The sequence below is a fragment of the Manduca sexta genome, chromosome 7, assembly GCF_014839805.1.
Source record: "Manduca sexta isolate Smith_Timp_Sample1 chromosome 7, JHU_Msex_v1.0, whole genome shotgun sequence".
Taxonomy (NCBI): Eukaryota; Metazoa; Arthropoda; class Insecta; order Lepidoptera; family Sphingidae; genus Manduca; species Manduca sexta.
The window spans coordinates 4,264,436-4,272,800 of NC_051121.1; the positions used below are offsets into that span (position 1 = coordinate 4,264,436).

The 8,365-nt window shown below is 34.0% G+C and overlaps 1 long non-coding RNA gene across 1 annotated transcript; it reads right to left on the bottom strand.

Moving 5' to 3' along the window:
* Positions 1 to 1,702: 1,702 nt before the first annotated feature.
* On the bottom strand, positions 1,703 to 5,210 carry LOC115449686. Its single transcript, XR_003939188.2, has 2 exons — positions 5,008 to 5,210; positions 1,703 to 1,935 (listed from the first exon to the last, which is right to left on the bottom strand). It is a non-coding gene; the product is annotated as an uncharacterized LOC115449686 (long non-coding RNA).
* Between the last annotated feature and the right edge of the window lie 3,155 nt (positions 5,211 to 8,365).

Below are 8,365 nucleotides of genomic sequence, written 5' to 3' on the forward strand. Positions count from 1 at the left end.
ACACTACTTGACCCTTGCCGCTACTTTGTGGAATTCGCTAAACTCGTGTGTCGCGTGTTGGTCGGTCAGGCACAAAGAAATTTAAAGTGGTCCCCTAAATGCGACCTTAACACGTATAAAATAGAGTCTATTTTTAGAAATATTTTTGTCATTTTGAATATTTTACGATCGCGAAGTTGCATCGTTGACGCGTACACAAAACTGAACGTATCACAATCTATTGATTATGTTTCTATCGGAGGCTGTCATTACGATTTTAATGTGGATTTATGAATTTGCGATAGGTATTGAATGGAAAAATCCAATATCATTTTGTCGGACCCGGGATTCGATTCCGTGACCTTAGCAAAGCATCTGTACAACAACTGCGGCACCGAGGTAGTCACAAATTAACTGTATTAAAAATACTTTGAAGTATGAAACAACTTTTAAAGGAACAAGCAATCTACAAATCTTCATTAGGTATTGGTAAACGCATTTACTATTTTGAAAACATGTTAAGATACCTATTGGGACGCCGCGCCGCGCCGCGCCGTGACGCATCCCGTCGCTCGACATTTTTACCTCAAACTATCACATTACCTAATTATTATCAAGATTGTAACTTCGTTATTAATTGTTCGTGTGAATTGCCAGACTTGCAGAATGATATTTTATTGTTATGAGTGTTATAAATCTAACCGTTAAACGTATTTATTATACCTACTTATCTACTAAAATGGATGAACTACCGACATTAGAATGTGTGTGTTTGGATTTAAAAGATTGAAACCACTTTAAAATTACAAAAATCATGTGTTATGTGTACCTAACTTATGCAGTTGTGGTTGTTTGATTAATGTCGTTTGCTTATGATGATAGTTTGAGCATAGAAAATATTGTTCTAATGAAATGTGATGATTAGTGCGTGATGTTTATGTTGGCGTTGGATGTCCACCTGCAAGGTGGACAGACGACTTGATAAACGTCGCGGGAACACATTGGATGCAGGCAGCTTTCGACAGGTCCGTCTGGAAATCTTTAGGGGAGGCCTATGTTCAACACTGGACTTTATGTGGTTGATGATGATAATGATGTTTAGGTATGTGTCTTTTTGTAACGTTGGCGTAGCGTCGTCGCTGCTGATCTAATTGTTGATTGAGTGATGTGGCACGACACAAAACCCTAGGTAGTTAAAGCGCCGACATCAGCTGTTCGGTTGCGGCGCGGCGCGCGCGGTGCGACGAACTACCCTTGCGCTCCGAGTGTGCATCACTTGTTCGTGTGCGTGAGCATAATATTATCAATGACTGCGTGCGATGTTGCCGCTCCGACGAATTCTAGTATAGTAGTAGCGGCAAAAGGATGTGTAAAAATAAAATGACTATTTGAATATTTATTTTGTTTGAAAATTTTACTTTTTTGTTTTTGACCTTAGGTTAGAGTAACTTATAGTAAACTGCTTCTTTCAAGATGACTTTCTCGCAGTTAAATTTAAGTCTAGGGTTACAAAATGACCCTGTATATGATGATATAAAATTAGTCAATAAACTTAAAATTGTGTTAAATTAAATTATTTATATCACATTTGTTGTGATTGACTGTTATTGTTAATTGTATTTGATCACAAAAGTAAATTATTGTTTGAATGATTTGTTTTATTTACTTAAAAAACGACCAGCACAACATAACCAAGGGTTTATTACAATAAATAAAACAATCATTAATTATTATCGAAATTTATTGAAATAAAAAAATAGTGAAGTATGCGTATTACATTTTCATTTATAGAAATTTATTGTTGAATAGATGTTATAAACGAAAAACTACATTTAGAGCGTTAGTTCGTAGTGGTTTTGTCGCCGGAATCTCCTGCTGCGGTCCGTTTGCAGGGACAAGAGCAGGAAGCATCACATTTGCAGGTCTTGCAGCACTGCGATGTGCTGCACTTGCAATCTGAAAAGAAATATCATGTGAGTTGCATATCGAATATCTTGCTAAAGAGATCATACCAAATCGGAATTAAAAGGCTTCGTATACACCAAAGACTTCACAGTTATTGAGGGTTGGCAGTTATATATCGACGTTTGAAAGCATATTATGTCTAAGCGACAAATATCGAGAATGAGTTTACTACATATTTGAAATTTCCAATCTTTTTTGTGTCATTCGATCTGGGTTTTGTATCTCTAGGACAATTTTTACATTATTAGACTTTATTTTTATAGACTATTATTTTTATTATTAAAATTAAAAATTTTAATCGCTCTACTCAAAAGCTTACTGATTGTCGCTTAAATATGATTGGTTTTCAAGCTTCGATATTATTTTAATAATTAAAGACTGCCTATATCCAGCCGAGTTAACATGATCTGCCTAACCAAAATTGTAGAATAGATCCGAAACACTTGATCTGTTTAGTGATGTGAAGCCGTAATTACATGTAGTTGTCGAAGTATTATTGAACAAAACATTCGCTGCTGGCGGCAAAATGACTGGAACACTTTCGTGTTTTATTTCGGAAATATTTCTTATACATAACCTGTAAGAAGACGACGATACTCATTTCAAAGAAAATCTTTCTTATATAAAAAACAGTTCATTTTTTTTATTCTTATGCTGCAAAGTGACCCCATTGCACCTGATGGTAAATGGAGTGGGGTCCACATTCAGTTGACATAATTATGCCGGCCTATTGGAACTGGATACACACAGGCTAATCCCGGAACGCGACACACGTAGGTCTCTATGGCGGATTTTCACACCTTGTGTACGGTAGTCGCTAACCGGGCGGATATAATATATCCTACCATCAACAACATTCTAATCATAATCATTCAAGGTCGTTAGATAATTATGATCCTTATGTCCTTATCACACTTAACAATCAATTACCCTTAACTGAAAGGAAAGTAAAAGAACAAATAGACGATGTTATCGCTCGATGTTTTGCTATGAGATATAAACTAGCGAGTGGTGTGCATTGCATTTCGTTTGTTTAGAAACTCAGTTCGAACCTTGATATACATTCAATAATGCACTGTTGTTATCCTAGTTGAAACAAAGAACGAACGAGTCCTGACTTAGCATATTCGTACCTTGACCATTTACGATGAAGAAACAATAATTATTTTGTTATTGAAATTGAAATTAAACTATTTTACGGATTTTATCGTGGTTTTTTACATTATTATTATCTCCCGAAGACTTTGCAGCCTTCACGGTTACGAGGGGGACTGAGGTGTCCGAAAAGTCAAAGTCACAATATCTATCTACATTTTACTATAATACAAAATTATTTTGTTAGTTAAAATTGTTGGAAATTGAGAGCGCAACTATTTCACATCGTTGGAAGCATTATATTTCTTATTTATTTAGTTATGAGATGACAGCTCTTGCACCGTCTAGAATGTAACTAGTGAACGCGTCTTTTTCTAAATATACGCTTTTATATTATTTATACGTCCTCGGCTTAATTAATTGCACTACAAAATCTTAAAAAATCAGTCAAAGATAATGACGATGAAAATTTCTAAAAATAAATTACTACAATGATAAAAAACAATAAATCAAATATTATGTTCATATTATAAAATAAAATAATATGAAACTATAACTTTTAAATAAAAAAATAAACAGCATTGGTTCTTCAAAGCGGCGATAGCTCAATTGGGAGTGGAACTGACTGCCGAGACGAATGTCCGCAGTTACAAAACCTATCATTACGCATCACTGACTTTTCTAAAGTTTGTGTGTATTCTTTGTAAATTAGCGCTTGCTTTAACGGTCAAATCGAAGATCGTGAGGTAACCTGCGTATCTGAGAAGTTCCCTATAAGAATTTGGAGGGTGTTAAGTCTACCAATCCACACTAGTCCAGCGTGGTAAACTATGGCCTAATCCTTCTCAGTAGTATAGAAGACCTGTGCCCAGCAGCGAGACAGTTTGTATGTAATACAGGGCTGATATTATTATTATAGTTCTTGACACAAAATTAATACCAATCCCCATGTACCTTTCATTTATTTACTTTAAAGTGCAACTAAGTACTGTCATTATTGCTTACAAAATTTACTAAATTTGTAAGTATTATTTAATAGCAGACATTTGTTTTTTTGTATTATAAGTTAATTATTAATCAAAAGGAAAATTACTTGACTGATGACTTCCTATCTTCGCCGGATGTTCCTATGATAAATTGCGTGCTTGTATTATTGGAAGCAAAATGACTTGAATGGCATCTTGCAAAAAGCGGTCGATCAAGCTAGCGTTGTGAATGCGCCCGCGCACCTGCACTGAGATGTTTTATTGCACGTAATGTCAACAATTATTGTCTCATCGGTTTAATGATAGCCAGCTATGCTGTAAAACCGGTGATGTTCAGATCGGATGGATAAAAAAACATCTAGGACTTTTTAAATTTAAAAATACATTGTCACGGTTTTAAACTGTACGCGAACGATATGCTTCTCATATCACGCCAAATATCAAAAGGGGAAATATTTTGTTCCTGTTTTCTATCGAAACATAATTTAAAAATAACTATATAATTTCGGTATCAAAATATCGTCAAGAAAAAATATGAGCATATCATGTAAAAATTAAAAAGAACGACGACGATTAATAAAGAAAAGCATATTGTATTAATTTATAGTAACAAGATTAATGAAATTAAAAATAACTATGAAACACGTATTTAAATTTAATTTAGATTTTTTTTACCAAAAACCCTACCAAGTCGCGTAACGGAAGAAGTTGAAAACAAAAATATATAAATAATCGCAATCAAGATCTACAATACGCAGATCATCCGCTTTCTTGCTAAAAAATTCCCAATGCTAAAATATTACACAAAATAAATATAAAATACATACAATGTAGTCTTCGAAGCGTCGGGAGAAAAAGTAACATATTAAAACCGCGGTAAAATCCGAAAAATAGTCTAATTTTAATACATAAAATGTACTCACTATCATGCTAACATATTTAAATATTATACAAAAATAATTATGAAATAAAATGTACTCACTATCAGCGCACCCTCCGCAAGGCATTGTTAAGTTTGCAAATATACTTGTTCAAAATGCAACGACGTTCGTGTTTCGATGTCAGCACTCGTATGCAGAATGATACCGGCTAGTATTTGTATACACGTATACACACGACACGATCAGAAACGTGTGCAAACACTATATAGAACAGCAAGGATCAAGTCTGTCCATTAATAAATTAAACTTGTTCCAGAAGAAAAATAAAATGTGAGAGCGAGCCTGCCATCTTTAAACATGGGCTTGTTAGAGGTACAAGTGTTTTTGTTGTTAGTCCGGTGTTGATATGAATGATGAGATAGGTCAGTTACTTGATGGAAACCTGCGCAACTACCCATGAAGCATCGAAAGAAATTCTTGTCCTATCAAAGTTTTTAAACTCTAAGAACTATATCCATCTGAATTGAATGTTCCCACTAAAACTTTTAGAATTCTAAGACTTACGACACTTAAAACCAATGGTTATGATGGTGATTTACCTGCACTTCAAGTAGGAGTTATAGGTGTTCGATAAGTATACTCAGATTTGATACAAACGCTCTGATTTATTTTTGAAACGGTCTTCTAATAGGTATCTAAAGACTAGCAGATGATGGCTAAAGAAAAATAGCAGATCTCGTAAGCTATAACAATCACTCACACAACTATGATTTTTTTTGATAAATGAAAAAATCAAAGTAATATTACCTCATAACCAGGATTTGCTCGCACCTTCGCATATGAAACACTTAACTCTTAAAAATCTCAAGTGGACCTTGTTTATGAAATGAAAAATAGCCTATAATGCGTTGAGGACATGGTTTATCTGCATACCATTTTACGCGTAGTAGGTCTCTCATAAGTTAGATTCCACTTGGATAGGTACTACCGCAATGTCTATTTCTGCCGCCAAGCAGCAGTGTGTAGTCACCAGTTTGAAGGACATTGTAGCCAGTGTAACTACTGGATATAATAGGACTTAACATCTCATATCTCGCGATGGCGAGCGCAGTGGAATACCAAACAATACTTTGTAATTTAAAGTGTTGGATAGTGTTTCTACTGTTTATGGGCGGTCGTATCGTTTACCATCAGGCGAACGGCAAAGCAGTCTCGTCATATAAAAAACATACAAAATTTTAGTTAAATAACTTCGTAAATTTTCGCATTTATGTCAATAAGATAAAAAAATAATGTTTCATAAAATCAAACAATCTAAGCGGAATATGGAGCTAATACAAGATCGTCCTTGAAAACAATTTTATATAAATTTTAATTTTTACTGTTAAGGAGCATATGTCGAGGAAACCATTTGTATAAACAATGCTATAATGAGCCATATTCCAATTCTTCAGGACACGTTCTACAAAAACAATGTAAGATAATTCTAATAAAACAGAGTAGGTATAGGTATAAATTATGTTTTAAGAATAAACCCATGTTTCCAATTACTCTCTGTCTTCCTATTTAACTTGGTGTAAGACAAATTAGTGTCGCAGAGACTAGGCGAGCTTCTCGATACCCTAATGTGCTGTCGATTTTGGCTTATTTAGAGTCAGATTTTAATTTCAGAATAGTCCATAATTTGCTAACTTACAAACACTACCTATGAATGCATCTGTTCATATCTGTAACAACCTAGAGAATATATTCCGGAACGTTCTACGTGTATTTTAAAATGTTCAACAACCATTACCGATTGTATAAGTACGAATTCAAAAAGATGTAAACAAAAACAGCACTAGACTGAAAATTTATTATAAAGAACGATGTTTTAAGTGTTTCAGCTGCGTGATAGGACTGCGCGTCGAATTTATTTAGCTCTCATTGAACAATGGACTACAATTAGTTCTTTGAGAAATATTTCCATTGTAAATAACTTATCGATTAGACAATGTAGACTCAATAACTACGCATTGGACGATGGAAGAATTTGTAATAAACAAGGCTTTTTATATAAGTACTTACTATTTATTACCTAATCTTTTTCCACCATGGCAGACGGTACATATTAGTGGATTTTTGGAGTGGTTCTTTTTACATTAGTAAGTGTATCAAGTCAAACAGATGTCTTAATTCGATATGACATAGCATTGCTAATTGCCATGTATGTTATTGAAGTAACGTATTGTTAAAATGTTTATATAAAATGTTTTTAATTTGGATTCATCATCTTTATTTGGAGTTGTGGTTTGGGTGGGAAATTTAAGAGTTTCGTTAGTCCGGTATCTCACTATTCGTTTCTTAATCGTCTGTTGCATAATTTTTTTTGCGGATTTATTAGTTGGTGTTCGATATATATTACAAAATCTAATATCATTGGTTTATGTGATGAAAGTTAAAGCACAAAAGACACGACCGCGGTGAAAAATTTGAAATTAGATAGAAATTCTCATTTTACAACAGAAGTCCTTATTTCTGTTTCGAGGGGAATATATATTTGTATCTTTTATTATACTCACTGAACGAAAATCGCATTATAAATTACTAGAACCTTTTCAAATTAAAAAGCAACATTATGTTTTACGGGTTTGCTAATAGATTTTCAACAGTCAATCTTCATGCGCATTTTCTTCTAAACGATTGTCAGCGTGTTTCTTTATTATTTTTTAAAGTAACGGTTATAGCTAAAGTTTAAGCCATAAAAGTTGCTAACACAAACATCATGATTTAGGTAAAACTAACAGCAACTTTGATTATTATTTCCAATGAAGGAACTGTTCGTAAATCAGCACTACAGGCTAAAATAGGAAAACCAAAGAGAGACGGGACATTTCTACATTATAAATAATTTACGACTACATACGTTTAAAGAACAAAATTCATTAACATTTATACATTATCATCATCATTATCAGCCTATATCTTTGTCTAATGCTGGACATAGGCCTCCTCCAATATGCGCCATTTTACCCAGTCTTCGGCCTGTCGCATCCAGTTCTTACCCACGACCTTTCGCAGATCGTCACTCCACCTAGCTGGAGAGCGTCCTACACTACATTTGCCAAGTCGTGTAACATTTATACATACCTAATAAAAATAAATAAAATAAACTGAAGTTGCAATAAGTAATCAACATGTCCCCCAGGTATAAGAAATAGGTGCTAGACTGCAATCTAATTTGCACCACGCTTCTGTCCTACATTGGGAGAAAACCCTTAAGTTTTTCTCACTTCATCATAATTTTTTGTGGATTGAGAATAGGTCAATTACAATTTTCGTATTTACTGTTACAAAGTAATTAGTAACCAACAGTGGCGAAGCATATTTTCCGAAAGGGAATCCGGCACTACTTAAGTATAGGTTCTAATAATATGCAGAAATGCGGTCTGGATTTCTAATGAAAATTAGGTTTTACAT